We start from the raw sequence: 19,215 nt of genomic DNA on the forward strand, positions 1-19,215 counted from the left end.
CGCTTCATTTTTCGGCCTTCTCGCTGTCCGCAGACTCCATGCTGTACACAGTTTGTGTGGCCAAGCTCAACAAAATAGTGAGACCTTTACGAGTTACATTCAGGACGTCATCGACCACTGTAAGCCCATGAATGCGTCCATGACCGAAGCTGGTTAGATAAGACACATTATCAAAGGCATAGACGACGATGCCATCCGTATGCTCGTGGCCAAGAACCCTACGACGGTTGCTCAAGTAATTGAACTCTGTCAAAACTTCAACGAGCTGCGCAAACAGCGCCTTTCCACCCGTCGTACCAGTTTGCAATCCGTGTAATTCTCGGCCTTGGAGCCCGGACGCGTTGGGGGTTGATCATTCGGGCTCGCTGCCTCAGATTCAGCAATAAATTCGGGAAGAGACCACTCGCCAGCTACCCGTCGCTCCGTCGTGTGATCCCGGCGCAAGTTTCTGAGGCGCTCCCACCTCCCTCTCAACCGCCGCCTGTGACTGCACCTCTGACTTACGCTGCCGCTCTCACCCAACCTCTTGTGCGACCAATGCCTACTACCTCCAGACCAGCCGCCAATTTATATTCACTGCCACGTCCGATACGCCCGTTTCACGTACCGTTATCGCTTCCCGGTCCTTCTACTAGGCCCTGGGCGTACTCCGGACAACCACCCCATCTGTTTCCCATGCCGTATTCCGGGACATGTGCGTTTCCGTCGCCGCCGTGAACTTTATTTTCGTGATGACGCGCCGAACCTCAGCTACCTTCCCCAACAACTTTCGCACCGTGCTATCCCTGATACTTCGGACTCGTATTCTCGTCGCGCCGCCTTCAACTCTCGTCGGTCTCCTTCCCCTCGCCGCCGTTCCCTTTCACCCATGCTTCGCCGTTCCAGCTCTGGTCAGGAGGAAAACTGACAGCCGCAGTTCCCGAGGCCAAAAATGCGCCGTCGTCGAAGCTGTCAAGGGCTCATCTTTTTCTTCCTAACGAAATCGCAGGATTTGTCAAAATTGTCGCGACAACCGCTCTTGTCAATACAAGGGCTGCCGTTTCTGTCATAAGTGAGGACCTCTGCCGCAAACTCAAGAAACTGACGATTCCTGTTCCAGATCTTTCAGCACGCACGGCAAGCTCCCAGCAAGTCAATCCTTCGGCCTCATCTACCGCTCGTGTTATGATTCAGGATGCACTATATTTTGTTCTCAAGAGATCGGATAGAATTCGCTGAACTGTCAAAACTGATCAACAAGAAGAAAGTAAGGGATATTCGAAATTATAACGTGGGAAAAATTGAGGAAGCCGTAAAATATGGACGCAGCATGAAATCAGTAAGAAGAAAACTAGGCATAGGACAAGGCAAGATGTATGCACTGAAAGATAAGCACAGTAATATCATCAGCAATTTCGATGACATAGTAAAAGCAGCAGAAGAATTCTATACTGACCTGTACAGTAGCCAAAACAACCAAGCTTCTTCCATTCGAAATAGTGATGAACCGGATACAGAAGCTCCTTCTATAACTAGCGATGAAGTTAGAAGGGCCTTGAAAGACATGACCAGGGGAAAAGCGCCTGGAGAAGATGGAATAACAGTAGATTTAATCAAAGATGGAGGAGATATCATGCTTGAAAAGCTTGCGGCCCTTTATACGAAATGCCTCACAACTTCAAGTGTACCATAGAGCTGGAAGAACGCCAACATTATACTTATCCATAAGAAGGGAGACGTTAAAGAATTGAAGAATTACAGACCCATTAGCTTGCTTTCAGTATTGTATAAAATATTCACCAAGATAATTTCCAATAGAATCAGGACAACACTTGACTTCAGTCAACCAAGAGAACAGGCTGGTTTCAGGAAGGGATATTCTACGATGGACCATATCCATGCCATCAATCAGGTAATCGAGAAATCTGCGGAGTACAATCAACCTCTCTATATGGCTTTCATAGATTATGAAAAGGCATTCGATTCAGTAGAGATATCAGCAGTCATAGAGGCATTGCGTAATCAAGGAGTGGAGGAGGCATACGTGAATATCTTGGCAAATATCTACAAGGATTCCACAGCTACCTTGGTTCTCCACAAGAAAAGTAGAAAGATACCTATCAAGAAAGGGGTCAGGCAAGGAGACACAATCTCTCCAATGCTATTCACTGCATGCTTAGAAGAAGTATTCAAGCTCTTAGACTGGGAAGAATTAGGAGTGAGGATCGATGGCGAATATCTCAACAACCTTCGGTTTGCAGATGACATTGTCCTATTGAGCAACAATGGAGAGGAATTACAACAAATGATTGAGGACCTTCATCGAGAAAGTGCAAGAATTGGGTTGAAGATGAATATGCAGAAGACAAAGATAATGTTCAATAGCCTGGCAAGCGAACAAGAATTCAGGATCGCCAGTCAGCCTCTAGAATCTGTAAAGGAATATGTTTATCTAGGTCAATTACTCACAGGGGACCCTGATCATGAGAAAGAAATTTACAGAAGAATAAAATTAGGTTGGAGTGCATACGGCAGGCATTGCCAAATCCTGACTGGGAGCTTACCACTGTCGTTGAAAAGAAAAGTGTACAATCATTGCATTCTACCGGTGCTAACATACGGGGCAGAAACTTGGAGGTTAACAAAGAAGCTCGAGAACAAGTTAAGGACCGCACAAAGAGCAATGGAACGAAAAATCTTAGGAGTAACGTTAAGAGACAGGAAGAGAGCGGTGTGGATCAGAGAACAAACGGGGGTAGACGATATTCTAGTTGACATTAAGCGGAAGAAATGGAGCTGGGCAGGCCATGTAATGCGTAGGATGGATAACCGGTGGACCATTAGGGTTACAGAATGGATACCAAGAAAAGGGAAGCGCAGTCGAGGACGACAGAAAGTCAGGTGGGATGATGAGGTTAGGAAATTCGCAGGCGCAAGTTGGAATACGCTAGCGCAAGACAGGGGTAATTGGAGATCGCAGGGAGAGGCCTTCGTCCTGCAGTGGACATAAATATAGGCTGATGATGATGATGATGATGATGATGATATTTTGTTGAATTCGTCGTTCTATGCCGTGCTTCACATGACGTTATTCAGGGTTGGGACTTTCTTTCATCGTACCATGCTGTTGTCAACTGCGCTCGTGCTGGCTTTGTCTGCGTTCAGTGGCACTACCGTCAATCTCTCGAGCCGTTCTCCTAAAGTTGTCGTCGCCGCTGACGTCATTATCTCTCCTTTCTCTGCCGCCTTGGTGCCCGTCTCTTGTGGCTCCGTCTCAGCCACGACTGTCCTTTTTACACCATCTGAAGATTGTGCTCGTCGACGGAACATTCTACTCCCGTTCGCCATCGTCACACTCGCCGATGATGGTTCCGCTGTGACTAATGTGGGCAATTCATTTCCGCATCGTTCAACTCTATGACACGGTGATTGTGTGGAACGCGTTCACACTTTTGACGTGATTCCTTTTTGTCTACCATACAGTATGGCACCACTGCCTATGAGGCCCGCCACTTCTGCTGCCGCACCAGCCTCGCGTTCCCAAGATGTTTTCTTTCTTACCGTCGATGAAGCGCTTGCGCCAGCAGAACGAGCCAAGTTGTTAAATTTCTTGAACATTTCCGTGCTTCTTTCGAACTGGGCCAACCTTCCTTGGGGCGCACATCAGCGGTTGTTCACCGTATTGACACCAGTAACCATGCTCCACTGTTCCATCGTCCAAACCGTGTTTCCGCAGCCGAACGCAGTGTCAATGACGAATACATCGACAACATGCTGAAACGCGGTGCATGTGATCCAGCCCTCCCACAGTCCTCGGGTGTCTCAGGTCGTGCTGGTGTGGAAAAAGGATGGCTCCATCAGATTTTGTGTCGATTACCGCCGGCTAAACAAGATTACACGCAAGGACGTTTATCCTCTAACGCACATCGACGACGCCCTAGGTTGCTTACAAGGAGCTGAGTTCTCTTCGCTGTATCTGCGCTCCGGGTACTGGCAAGTGCCGATGGCTGAAGCCGACCGTCCAAAAACAGTTTTGTAACTGCTGATGAGTTATATGAGTACAATGTAATGCCTTTCGGCCTTTGCACGCTTCTGCCACTTTTGAGAGAATGATGGACTCTATTCTGAGGGGTCTTAAATGACACACACGCTTCTGCTACTTAGACGACATTGTGGTCTTTTCTACAGATATCGAATCGCATCTCGCCGGCCTTGAGCAAGTTCGTTTGTGTCTCACGTCAGCTGGGTTGCAACTATATTTTTTTAAATGTCTTGTAGTGCCCGTAAGCTTACGATCCAAGGTCACGTTGTCTCGAAAGCGGGAATTGTGCGAGATCCCGACAAACTTCGTGCCGTTGCTGAGTGCCCCAACGCCACTACTGTAAGGGAACTACGGAGCTTTATCTGTTTGTCTTCTTATTTCTGGCGTTTCCGTAATTTCGCCTCGATCATCGCCCCCATGACGCAGCTCCTTACTGGCACGTCTCACCTCTCCGCTTCGAATTCTGAGTGTGATGACTGATTTACGAGGCCCCGCCGGTTCCTCACGTCCCATCCAGTACGGTGCCATTTCGATAACGCAAAGACGGCTTTGACGAGTACGTTGTCGCATATGCCAGCCTTACCCTAAGGCAGGATCTAACTATTCTGTCATAGAAAAAGAGGGTTTGGCAATTGTTTGGGCAATCGGCAAATTTCGTACTTACCTTTGTGGCCGCCAGTATGACGTTGTCCCTGACCACCATGCCTTATCCTGGTTATCGTCCTTGAAAGACCCCATTGTCCACCTTGCTCGTTTGGCTTTACGTCTTCAACAGTATGACATACTTGTCATTTATCGCGCTGAACGCAAACATTCAGATGCCGACACCCTATACCTTTCTACACTGCCTTCTGACTCTGACTGCTCACTAACTTCCAGTTGCGATTTGTCAGTTCTTACGATCAACGACATGCCGGCCGAGCAACGTAAAGATCCCTGGATCTCTTCACTACTTGACTTCCTGTCTCACCGCTCTCTTGAGTCTCTCTCACGCCCCATTCATCGTCAAGCGCAACACTTTGCCATCCACGAAATCTGTTATATCGACGGAATTACCTCACCGAATAGCCGTAGGTCATCATCATCATCATCATCATCATCATCAGCCTATATTTATGTCCACTGCAGGACGAAGGCCTCTCCCTGCGATCTCCAATTACACCTGTCTTGCGCTAGCGTACTCCAACTTGCCCCTGCGAATTTCGTAACTTCATCATCCCACCTGGTTTTCTGCCGTCCGCGACTGCGTTTCCCTTCTCTTGGTATCCATTCTGTAACCCTAATGGTGCACCGGTTACCATCCTACGCATTACATGGCCTGCCGAGCTCCATTTCTTCCGCTTAATGTCAACTAGAAATTCGGCTATCCCCATTTGTTCTCTAATCCACACCGGTCTCTTCCTGTCTCTTAACGTTACTCCTAAGATTTTTCGTTCCATCGCTCTTTGTGTGGTCCTTAACTTGTTCTCGAGCTTCTTTGTTAACCTCCAAGTTTTGCCCCATATGTTAGCACCGGTAGAATGCAATGATTGTACACTTTTCTTTTCAACGACAGTGGTAAGCTCCCAGTCAGGATTTGGCAATGCCTGCCGTATGCACTCCAACCCAATTTTATTCTTCTGTAAATTTCTTTCTCGTGACCAGGGTCCCCTGTGATGGCTGTGATGGCTGTGATGGCCCTACGGGCAGCCGGAGATGGCTCCCAGTTATTCCCCGTCACCTGCGCTCATACACCTGCGCAGCTTTTCACGATGACCCCCAATACGGCCATGCTGGCGTCTTCAAAACAAACTAGGGCCTTCGTTTTCGATACTACTGACGAGGCATGTACAGATTCTTTAACCAGTACGTCCATTCATGCACTACGTGTCAACGCCGAAGACCCCTCCTCAGAGTTCCGCAGGTCCTCTGCAACCCTTACCCTGCCCAGCCAGACCATCTGACCGTGTTGGAATTAATCTTTTTAAGCTCTCCTGGTGGTAACCGGTGGATAACTGTGGCCGTAGAACACCTCACACGTTACGCTGAAACATCTGCGCAGCCGGCTGCGCAGATGTTCTGCGCGAAAGACGTCGCTTGCTTCCTTCTTCGCCACCTATTCTGCGACACGGTTCACCACGTGAATTACTAAGTGACCGTCTCCGCGTCGTTAGCTCCAATGCTATCGAGGCCCTGCTATCGTAAAGGATTGTAACATCGTTAACCACACCGCTTCCGCCTATAGCCATCCTCAAACTAACGGCGTGACGGAACGTTTCAATCGTGCGGTCGGCGACATCCTTGCGATGTATGTTTCCTGCGATCACTCCAATTGGGACCGAGTTCTTCGTTTTGTCACTTACGCCTATAACTCTGCTCCACAAACTACGACCGGCTTCTCTCCTTTCTTTCTTGTCTATGGACGAGAACCTTCCTGCTTCATAGACACCATTCTCACCTACCGTCCCGACGCTTCTGAAGTGACACCTGTTTCAAAAGCTGCTGTTTATGCTGAAGAATGCCGCCAACTCGCTCGCTCTTTCACCACCCAAGAACAGTGGCGCTCTAAAAGGTCATGATGCATCCGCTCCTAGTACCCGCTATTCCCCAGGAATGCTTGTTTGGCTTCGAGTCCCGGTCACTCCCTCCGGCCAATTCACCAAGTCTCTATCGAACTATCACTGCCCCTACTGCGTACTGCAGCAAACATCACCCGTGAACTATCTCATCGAGCCACTCGACCCGTCGTCTGATCACCGCTTCTGAGGGCGCGAAATAGTGCATGTAGCACGACTTAAACCATGTTACGATCCGCCGACGCTGTCTTTTCCCTAGGTCACCAGGGCGGCTCCTTTCTGTGCGGGGAGTGATTGTACTGGAGATTATCGGAACGGTAGAGAAAGACAACGAACAAGTAATGCGTGTTTGATCGGCGTACAGCTGAAACTGCCCCGTTTTATTGGTCTTCTGCCTGGCACCCTGGGGACTTTACTTATAAGAACATCTCGTCGCAATATATATACGTAGATATACATATATATAGAACTTGAGCGATGCTACAAGGTAAACACAACAAGTGTTTCATTTCTACAGTTTCGACTGGTATACCGGTCTTCATCAGGGTTTACAAATAAAAAAATCCACTTTGGCACTGATAGTGACCACAGCAGACAGCGTGCCTGGTCGTTCTTAGATACCTGAAACAGAAAGTGACAGTGGTAACAGTCATTGACTCTTTCCAGGCGCTTTGATAGATTTACAGCAGCCTCATAGGCAACAATGCAGGGCAAGAGGAAGGCGGAGTCCCATGTGTGTAGGGCACAAAAATCAGTAAAAAAAAGGGAAGAAAAAAAAACAAGGTCTGCGAAACGCAAAGGGGCGGAGAGTAGCGCGAGCTAGGTTCCTGCTAACACGAAGCAGTAAGGGAAAAAACGGTCGCTGCACAGCACCAGTGCGCGTGTCGCCGTTGTGACGGGAGAGAGGGCAAGTTGAATAGGGCGATGGGGCACAATAGAGGAGGCGCCCTGAAGGGAGACCGAAAGGCGACACGTTGTGGAAATTAACATAGCGTCACAATACACATACACGATGAGCAAAACGGGAACAAGGTGAGGGCAGGAGCCAACGTTTCGACAAGTCCACTTGTCGAAACGTTGGCTCCTGCCCTCAGCTTGTTCTCGTTTTACTCATCGTCTTGAATTTCCCTATCCCGCATTCCCCGTGTTTTCCCTGAATACACATACACAAGGGACGGCCCCTTCTGGAGATCTTTGTGCTCCAGCTGAAGTGCGGGTGCAGAACAAATTATATATAAAAATAAAAATAAATACTCGGGGACTGCAAATACAGTACGTCGCTGGGCTCACACTTTATTAGGGAGCCTACGTGTGTGTGCAGTTTTCGATCGTGTACTGGACAACCGACACCACGCCAGCTCATGCGTATTCCCTCAGAATGACTGCTTGATTGGCAGGGCGGAGGAAACTGCATTTATTAGTTTTCCGCTCGCTCCCTGAGGCTCACGCGGAGGTAACAGCAAGCGGCGGCCAACGTCTCAATTTTCTAATAGAGAGCATGCATGTCCGCTCTCCCATCTCCCAATGCATGTTAAGGAGGCGCGGCAGCCGCCCGGACTCTCATTAATTCCTTTAGCGGACGTTTATGGATGGAGAAAGATTCTCTCTGCTCGCCTGCACGGGTGTGCCATGGAAAGCCGACTGCAAGAGCACGACGCTCACGCGTTCAAAGCAGCGATCTGGCCCGTCGAACGTGTCTGGAGAAGTCGGGAGACTTTTCACATGCGCGCGGTGGTTGTTGAACCGCAGGCCAAAGGGGTCTCTGATATATTCCTGCTTAAACACCTCGCATCAAATTTTGTTGACGATGTCACTGGAATAACAGTCAATATTCTTGTTAATTTTATATACAAAGACCGAGTTCGATGTCTCAGCTCTGGCTGTTATTGTCATGTGACGGAAAACCTTTCAGCGATGTTTTTCAGACGGCCGACAACCTTTGGGCGCTTTGGGCTTCTGTTTCATCGCCCTGACTAACAAATCCCTTAAATTTGCGTTTCGTCTATATACTAGATAAGGCGGCCGGTGGAAGATACCAGCGAGTAGGCTGCTCTGTTTCATGATGTTGAAATGGCGGTCGAAAATGGCATTGACCCGCGGAGCACTGGTGGTCTCTGTAAGGACCAAGCTCGGATTTGATTGGGCATTGGCCTTGTCCACCATTTCCCCCATTTCATGTGCTCGATGTGAGCTGCGGGCGCGTTCAATTGCATTGACTACTACTTGTGGAGGATATTTTTGGCGTACAAAAGCGCAATTCAGTTGCTCCACGTGTCTCTCAAATTTTGACGATTCTGCACAGATACTTCTGTATCTGTGAGCCTGTGAGTAGGAAATGCTTGTTTTGCAGTGGTTGAGGGTGACCGCTATATAAATGCAGATGTTGCTGATTATCTGTAGGCTTTTTGCACTGGGACGTGGAATTGCGACCGCCACTCAGTGACAAAGTGACGTCGAGGAAGTGAAAACTATCTTGGGAGGGGTTGTGCCTGAAGCCAATTGTCGGGTGCAAGGAATTGAAATTGGAAATGAAGTGCAAGAGACTTTGTCACTGGCAGCACACACAAAGAAAATGTCCTCCAGGACTCGCTTGTGATATGTTGGTTTTAGTGTCTAATTTCCGACGAAGGGGATTTCTAACGATGTCATAAAGATATTACCATAATTTGGCACCATATTTGTTCCCATGGTGGTTCCGTTGATTTGCAGATAATACTTGTCGAATTCTAAGTGATTAAATTTGAGTACTAAATTTAGAAGAGTCTCAATTGTATGTTTCGCATATATACATATTGCTACGAGGCGTTGTATTAACAGAAGTACTGCAGATTGGGCAAGTTGATGCGTCGTATTCTTTATTGCTTTAGCGCAACTCAGTTTGAGTATGAAGGGAAAAAAAGGGAACAGGTTACAGGGTAGCGCTCACCCTGTCACCTGTTCCCTTTTTTTCCCTTCATACTCAAACTGAGTTGCGCTAAAGCAAGAGAAGAATACGCTGTAGTAACGAACGATGATGACAGGATTGACGAAGACGATGATCGCCGATAGTCGCGCGCATGGGCTTCATCTTGCATGCCTGTCTTTTGCCAGTTGTATATATATTGTAAATATATTGTCTAGCATCTTTTCTTCCCGTAATATTTTGGTGGAGCGTGTGGGTTTTTCAAGTATCAAGACGGATTTACGCAGCAGACGCTCCTTGGTTGCATCTACAGTGCCTGCCCAAGGCGGGGACGAGAATGCTTCGGTCACCAACCGTGCCTAAACCAACCGCTCCAACGCCTTCACACAACCGCGTTACCCAGGTACCTTTTCCGGCTCTGGTAACAACTGTACGAGCGGGGGAGCACTAGCAACAACTGGGACCCGACTATGAAGCTAGCGATCATATTTTACCTGGCGGACATGGCTCAAGTGTGGCTTCTGAACCAGAAACAGGAATTTACGAACTGGGAGGTCTGTAAGCAAAAGCTCATCGATCTGTTCTGCAAGCCCATCGGACGCCGTCGTGCTGCGCAGAAAGAACTTGCATGCCGAGCTCAGACTTGCACTGAGTCCTATGTGACGTACATTCAGGACGTGCTCGAGCTTTGTCGCAACGTCTATGACCAGTTGCCACAAGCGGAAAAGGTTGCGCATATTCTCAAAGGTATCGCGGATGACGCGTTTACACTCCTGGTTTTTAAGAACTCATCCACAGTACAAGACGTCATCAATGAATACCGACGCTTTGAAGAAGCTATAAGTCGCCGCATTACTCGGACCATTACCCGTCTTCCGAACATGGCTGCGACGTCTACCTGCGAGGACCTTCGTCTCCCGCCCGTTCCACCCTTTCCTACTGCATCCGACAGACAATATTGTGCGCATCATCTGCCGCGAGATTGAAGCTGCCTCCCCAGTTCCCCTTCAGGTACGTACCCCCGACGAGTCTCGTGCAACCATTTTCCTTATCCAGACCGTTGTGGGTCAACAACTAGCAAACGCAGGATTACCGCCGCTTTGCCCAGTGAACGAACCCGACTACCGCCCACCCGCAGCACCTGAGCTATCCAGGAGCCGATACATTCGCCCTCGTTATTAGGATTCCGCAGAATGGCGCACTTCCGATGACAGGCCCATCTACTTCTGTTCTGGGCGCGTTGGACACATTTCTCGCCATTGTAGCAGTGCTTAGAACTCGCAACCTTGGCCGAGCTATCGAAACATCCCACGTGCAGGTGCTAGTTCCCGAGTGCCGGTACACAGTCAAGACAACAGCGCTCCGTCGTCATGGCCAGCACGATCCGAGCGCTCTTCTTCGCCATCCCGATACCTGCCCCGCTCACCACTGCGTCGTCACTCTCCTTCTCCCTCATACTCCCGCCGCTCATTGGAAAACTGACGGGCGTAGCTCCGAGAGGTGAGCCTGCCACGAAGACCCGACCCGAAATTCCTCTGCTCACGCTACCTGGACATCACATCCTCATCAACGTAGACGTGTCATCGCACTAATTGGCACCGGCGCCCACGTTTCAGTCATGAACTCAATCCTCCGTACTCGTCTGAAGAAAGTTCTTATCCCTGCTCCGATCGCAGTAGTCCCCGTCGCCGATGGTGCGACGGATGCTGTTTCTGGGTTTTGTACGACCCGTGTCCCTGTGGCCGGATACCACACTTGTTTTGTTTTACGTCTTGGATCAGTGCCCACATGCAATCATCTTAGGACTTGATTTTCTCTCGGCACATTCGGCTCTTATTGACTGCTCTGCAGGTGTTGTTCAGCTTGCATTATCTCATGCCATTGAGCCTTCTGATCATGCCATAGAGAAAGGAATTCAACAAGAGGGTCACACTCCCATAGGGCCCAGCGGCCGAATTGACTGCAGCGTGCCAAGCGGTCGGCTTCAATCACTTCCGGTTTCGCTTTTGGGCGCGCGTATTTTTAACGCAAGCTAGCGCGCCGGCTGCGCCCCCCCCCTCTCCTTTTTCTTTAAAGACGATAGCGTTTCTTGGCGAACTTAAACGCTGAAAATTTGGTCTGTCTGTCTGTCTGTTTGTCTGTCTGTCACCCGTTTCAGCCACCCGGCCAAAGTTGGACCACTTGCTTACCGCCCACACTACTTAAACTGGTACGGCTGTTCATACTTGTGAACGTTATCGATCACAAAGTAAATATTACGCATATCTGAGGTGCAACATCACTAGGTAAGTATTAGGAGGTGTGTTCCTTTAATAGAAAATACTAAGATGCGTAACTCTAAAGACCCTAGTTTCTTAAGCTGCGCTGAAAATGCCATGCTATGCGCGCCGACGAACGACGATCCCCGACTGCGCGCCGACGAGCGTCCTCTGCCATGGAGGAAGGAAACCCTCTGCACAAGCTCATGTTTACGATGTATTGCCAGATGGCGTCGATGTCTCACGCAGCGCCTCCTCAATTTTATCAATGCCAGCCAGATGCGGCCGATTCAACATAAAGGAAGCGCTGTCTGAGGCAGGGCAAAACATAAATGGCCGCTTGATGAAATAATGCGGTAAAATGAAATCTGTTCAAACAAACCTTCATGCCAGGCCGGAAATGGTACGAGAACAGCATCACGGGTGGCCGCGGATCAGACCAGCACTCATGTAGTACGGCCGGCAGAAGACTATCGTCTTTCGACGACATTTGCAGCGAAGCACGGAGATACGCGGCAAATTTTTGTTTTTTGCTCTCCGTGCAGAATCAGTTTATTCTTTAGTAAAAATGATTGCGAACGATCTGGTGAAGTCCCATCGAATCTGTGCCACGTGCAATTTCACAAAGTAGACGCAAGATCTTTTGTGCAATGAGGAAATATTTATTTTGCTCTATATAAAAGCTCGTTCCGCGCTTTTTGTGCGTTCATCCAACGCCGTGACCCCAGCAGGTAAGCAGTTGTTCCTGTATGAAGCTCCACCGGATGGCACCAGCTGAAAAAAAGTAAATTACAAGCACGTTACATTTACAAGCAGGTAACAACATGTTACAAGCATGTGTAATTTTGGTATTTAGACATAGGAATACTGCGTGTAGAGGCGAAACGTGCGAAAGCAGTGAATGGGCGGCATTACAAACAAAAGCAATTCGCTTTTACATACATGGCGTAGAAAATACCTGACTCATCCCAAACAATACCATAAAATATGGAAACATCTGATTTCCAAGCGTTCCCTCATTTCTGTGCATTATTTCCTGCACTTTGGCAGCACAAATACACGGGCGACTTCGCGTTTCCAAAACTTGGCCTCGGACGACGCGACGGTACGCTACATACATAGAGACGGACGCAACAGGCATTCAAGACAAATACGTGGGTGCAATGCCTTTTTTCAGTCCTTTAGAAGTCGGAATTTTCGAATTACAAGTTTCTGATATGTTCGTCGGCGTTATCTTTCGCGCGTTCTGCCGGCGCCAGCAGCACACCCCATGTTATCACTCTTGGCAACCGCCCATCGTGTTTTCAGCAGGCGTGAGTACCGAAAGTAGGTATATGTTGTTGCGGAGCCACAAAAAACGTCACAGACTTGTCCCTCTAAGATTCATTACACGCCAAACTAACTTTATCACCACGGCCGAGCTGCTTATCGCTAACTGCGTCACGATAAGCGTGCCTCAAAAGTACCCCAGAAAGTAACGAAATTACTTTTCAGTAATGTCTGGCGTCCGAGAAAGCGGCACAAACTTCTCCTAGCAAGATGAACTAGACTACACACCACGGCTGAGTTCTCGCTAACTGCGACACGGCGCCCTGTGCGGCCAGTGTGGCTCAAAAACCGAAATAAGTTACAATAGTCCCATAGGAAGCGTTGGAAACATGTCTCAGCACGATTCATTAACTCAAATTAACTGCGCCAGGATGGCCGAGCTGTTTTTCAGCTAAATGCGTCTTAAGTCTCGGTCCCGTGCCGTAAGCCTAATTGCGTCGTAGACTGTGAAACAAGATTTCTCACCTTGCCGTAGTCCAATAGTGCAGTGGTGTCTTGTTCCAGTGGAGAAGGAACGCAAGATTACGCCGAGAGCCCAATAAACCAGGTTACATTTAAAAAAGAAAAAAAGAATGAGACAGACGGGTCGCCGCGCGCGAGCGCTCAAACGCGCCCGCAGCCATCCTCGCTGGCTTCGGGGGAGTGTCTGGCGGATGACGCATGTATCTGGCGCGTCACTGACCTGTGGCTAGGTAAGGCAAGGAAAATAAGTCGCAAAGCTTAAGTTCATTTATACGCAAGACGTTTTAGTTTTCGCGGCAAAGAATTAAAAAAATAAATCAATGCCTGTTAACTTAAGTTCACTTTCTTTTTTTTTCGATGCTCGCGGCAGCTAACGTTCGGTGTCAAAAGTATAGCGTGACGTAGGGTGACGTGTTTGACGTAGGGTGACGTGTTTTGCCGAGTGTCCCCTCTTGTTGAATTTCTCTATGATCATGTGCCGAGTCGACTGTGCTCCGCCGATTACATTCGCCTACCACATCTAGCCGTGACGTACTATCGGCGTTAAATGAAACGCGAACAGCGCAGCGCCTGGCCAAAGGATAACTGAAGATATATAGTGCGCGCCGTCCACCATAGACAGGCGCGCACATCTTGTTTGACAGCACTGCGCGATGATGCTGCGATATGTTCGTTTCTGTTCTGCTTCTCTTCTATTTTATAGCGAGAAAAGAAAACGAAAATATAGGGCGAGTATTATCGCACAGGTTTGGCGAAACCGTACGTGCTATCGGCGTCAAAAGAAACTCCAACAGCGGTGCGCGTGGTACAGTTTTCGTCGTCATCATTACTGTGCCATCATGTTTTCTCGCTTTCAAATAAACGAGAACCAGCACAGAAATGGCAAATATCGCAATATAGGGAAAGCATCATCGTGCACCGTGGTCAAGACGGATGTGCGTGCCTGTCAATGGTGATGACAGGACGGCGTGCACTATAGCTTCAGTTATGGCACGTACACACTAGCGGCAAAACGCGCGCGGCGCTCCGCCGGCGGCAAAACGCAGCAAGCGGCAGGGCGGCCACACCAACCGGCGGCGCGCCGCTGCGGCAATCACGTGACAGACTAGACTCCTCTCCCCTTCTCGAACTATCCGGGAGCTGACGCGTGCAGATGATAGTGCGAAACTAGAAACAAGTGGTCGGGCGGGTCCGCATGGCACCAGTTTCCCGCGCGCACGTCACGGAAACGGGCCGCTCTCATTGGTCTCCTTCATCCGCGGCACGCGGCAAACCGCGAAAAATCGGTCCAGGAGCGATCCATGCCGCGGCAAGAAAAACCCGTTTCGCGGCTGCTTTCGCGTCGCGCGTCTTGCCGCGGGCGGCGCGCCGCGCGCGTTTTGCCGCTAGTGTGTATGTGCCATTATGCTTCGGCCACGCGCTCCGCTGTTCGCGTTTCATTTGATGCCGATAGTACATCAACGTCTCTCCTGACCCCCCCTGTGGACGACGGCGATTGCATCGTGTCGCCCAACGCTACCGTTTTCTTTTCGCAGAATGTCATGTTCCCGCACTCGGTCATCAGTATAAAGGGCAATGCCACATGTCGCCCTGTTGTGAATTTTGAACTATGCCCTCAAGTAATACCCCAGGGTATTTCTCTTGCAACACTAGCTCCAGCCCGCGACTATCCATGTTTCCGCTTCAACTGATCCTGCACCGCCTCCTGCCGCAATTGATTCGGACCCCACAATGTTAGATAACATAACGAAGATGATCGCCACTGACCTTCCGGCCGAACACGTTGACGCGCTTCGTTGCCTGCTCATGTCGTGCCACGACAGTTTTGATCTCAATGACCGTGCACTGGGCGAAACAACAGTTGTCAAGCATCGGATTCACACCGGCGATGCCAAAACCACACAGCGACGTCCCTATCGTGTCTCCTCCGCTGAGCGCCAAGTTATACCGAACGAAGTGGACAAAATGCTTGCCCGTGATATCATCGAACCTTCTTCGAGCACATGGGCATCTCCTGTCCTGCTCGTTAGAAAGAACAACAGCTGGCGCTTCTGTATCGACTACCGGAATCCTAACCAAGTAACACAAAAAGACGTGCACCCCTTACCTCGGATACCTGACACCCTTGACTGTTTCAGTAGTTCCCAGTATTTATCTTCGATAGACCTTCGTTCCGGGTATTGGCACACTGCAGTTGCCGACATAGATCGTGAAAAGGCGGCATATATTACACCTGTACGGGCACTATCAGTTTAAGGTGATGCCATTCGGGCTATGCAATGCTCCTGCTACATTCGAGCGAATGATGGACGCCCTCCTTCATTGCCTCAAGTGGTCAATCTGCTTGTGCTACCTCGATGATGTCATTGTCTTTTCGCCGAATTTTGGCACACACCTCGAGCGTCTCTCGACAGTTCTGTGTTCCGCAAGGCGTGACTTCAGCTCAATACGACTATATGTCACTTCGGCCGCCGGCAACTTACTGCGCTCGGACACCTCCTCGACTCTTCCGGTGTTCGTCCAGATCCGGAGAAAGTTCGCGCAGTCAAGGATTTCCCAGTGCCGACCTGCGCAAACGACGTTCGCAGCTTTGTAGGCCTCTGTTCATACTTTGGGAGATTCGTGTGAAATTTTGCTGACATCGCACGGCCTCTAACGGAACTTCTTAAGAAAGATGCGACATTTGTCTGGGGTCCCGAACAAGATAGTGCATTTGCTGATCTGACGATGCAATTCACGTCGTCACCGATTCTAGGCCACTTTGACGTGTCCACTCTAACGGAAAGTTCGCGCCGACGCCAGCGGCCACGGTATCGGCGCTGTTCTGGCACAACGAGAGCATGGTTGCGACCGTGTCATTGCGTACGCTAGCCGTGTGCTGTCACCAGCCGAACACAATGGACAGCTTTAGTTACACGTACGTAGAGGCTTTGCGTACGTAGAGCTTTTACACGTAAGCAGTGCGCATGCACAGAACGTAGCAGCCGCGCCCTGGTCTCACGGACGTACGTGAGATTCTATTTTTGGCGTGTGTTCTTACCAACGTAGACGGGGGGTTTCGCGACATTAAGAACAAGCGATAGCTTGCCGAGCGCGCGCAGACGGCTTGCATCGAAACACGGAGGCAAGATGATTGGTCATCTTTTTCATTCCAAAACAGCGATGACAGCAGGTAAACTTGTACAACACACTTGACCGGCACGCATCAATGCACATCACCGGCTTGGCTGAAATACTCATCTTGGATGAATGGACTACCGCAGCGTTCATATTTCCCGATAGATGGAGTTACATAGTTCTTCTTGACGCGCGTCGCGTACGTGTAGCTAAAAGCGTTTCAGATTGCGTGCACGTAAGGCACGTAGACTTTTCACGTCTGCGTACGTGAAGTTCCTACGTACATGTAACTAAAACTGTCTATTCACTTGATCATTGTACGTGAATGTCTCGCCCTCGTTTGGGCAGTGGATAACTTTCACCCCTACCTGTATGGACGGCCTTTCACGGTTATCACCGATCACCACGCCTTATGCTGGCTTTCGTCCGTAAAAGATTCAGCTGGACGCCTTGGTCGGTGGGCTCTACGGCTCGAAGAGTACTCTTACAGATTGATGTATAGCAAGGCCGACTGCATGAGGACGCTGATTGCATGTCACGTCATCTAGTAGAACCACAAGACATTCCTCAGACCGGCGAGTCAACTTGCGTCCTCGCGCTTACCGCGTTTGGTGACATCGCCGATGAGCAACGACGTGACCCTTACCTGCGAGTCATTCTCAGCCTGACGGACCTGAAAAGTTCCCCCTCTGTGCGTGTGTTTGTGCTGCAAGATGGCACATTGTACCTTTATAACATGCACCTTGGTGGCCCTGAACTGCTGCTGGTCGTTCCCCAAGCCTATGCATAAGACTGTACTCGCACAGTTGCATAATGTTCCTACCGCTGGTCATCTGGGAGTGTGAAAGACATATGATCGTGTTCGGCGTCGTTTCTTTTGGCCCGGTATTTACCGCTACGTGTTCCGTTAGGCCACCTCCTGTAAATCTTGTCAGCACCGCAAAAAACCAGCAGCCACACCAGCTGGCCGTCTTCAGCCCATCGAAATACCATCTGAGCCATTCTGTTGGGTATGTCTTGATCTCCTTGGCCCTTTTTCCCCTATCGCGTAGTGGGAAGAAGTGGATAGCAGTTGCTACGGACTACACCACCCGGCACTCGCACACCCGGGCTCTCTCTAGCAGTTGTTCAACCGACGTCGCTGAATTCCTTCTCGAAGCTCTGATAGTTCACCTCGGCTCTCCCCTACAACACCTTACTGACCGGGGCAGCTACTTTCTTTCGCATGTTGTCGGGGACATCTTGCACACCTGGGCTACAAAGCACAAGTTTACAATGACGTATCATCCTCAGGCCAATGGCTTCACCGAACGGCTCAATAGAACTATCACAGAAATGCTCGCTGTGTACGTCTCTACTGACCACCGTGACTGGGAGGCCGCTCTGCCGTTCGTTTCTTTCGCCTACAATACGTCCCGCCATGATTTTGCTGGTTTCTCCCCATTTTTTTTCTCTTGAATGGAGGAGACCTTATGCTACCTTTTGACACGATCCTCCCAGTAAATCTCGATACGTCAGAATATGCTCGTGATGCTATATCTAGAGCTGCTGAGGCACGCGAGATTGCACGCCTGCGTCTGACCAATCTCCAGTAAAAGCAACGATGCAAATATCACGATGGTCACCGTGATGTCCATTTTAACCCTGGCGACAGCGTACTTCTTTGGAAACAAGCTCGGCGAGTTGGTCTTTGTGAGAAGCTGATTTCGCCCTATCGAGGCGCGTACAGTGCCCTGCGTCAAGTGAGAGACGTGATCTACGAGATACAACCTCTCGATACCTGCACACCGCGATCCTCCTCGGATATCGTTGACAAGCAACATCACTTGAACCTACCAAGCGCCGGGACAGCGCCGTCGCCGCCGGGGGTCATGCTACGAGGCGCTCAGTAGCGAACGATGATGACAGGACTGACGAAGACGACGATCGCCGATAGTCGCGCGAACGGGCTTCATCTTGCATGCCTGTCTTCGGCCCGTTGTATAAACAGGGTGTTCCAGCGAACAACTTCCACAATTTTAAAAGTTGCCTGTGGCCGATAGCCCAATTCTAGTTAATGAGCTGGTCTACTCGAAGTGGCGGGCATTATTTGCACAAAAAATTTAAATGCATAATCGATTATTTAACAAAAATTCACTAATTAGGTTTTTAACTAATTCCCTCTTGTCCCATATTGCAAGTTACAAATTGTAGCCGTGCAGTTCGCAAGGCGTATCCACTTGGAACGAATTTTCGGGATGACTCCAGTTTCGAGATATTGTCTCGTAGTAGTGACGCTGAAGAAAACAGTTGCAAAACTGTGCATAACAAAACGGACTTTTTATTGGCGAACCTGTGCCCACAAAAGCAAGCTTGCACTCGAAGCAGAACGATAGCGGCGAACACAGTCGGCGATCGTCGAAATCTGATCAGCGGCGAAACGCGTCGGCTTTTATACATGCGTCATCGAATGTTCCAGAGTAATCCCTGGTGCCCGCGTGTCTTCCAGAAAGTTTTAGACAATTCGCGTCGCTGATACAATCAGATTACATGAGCGTCGGTGACAACAGACGACGGATAGAAGCATCGATA

The sequence above is a fragment of the Dermacentor silvarum genome, chromosome 7 (assembly GCF_013339745.2).
Source record: "Dermacentor silvarum isolate Dsil-2018 chromosome 7, BIME_Dsil_1.4, whole genome shotgun sequence".
Classification (NCBI taxonomy): domain Eukaryota; kingdom Metazoa; phylum Arthropoda; class Arachnida; order Ixodida; family Ixodidae; genus Dermacentor; species Dermacentor silvarum.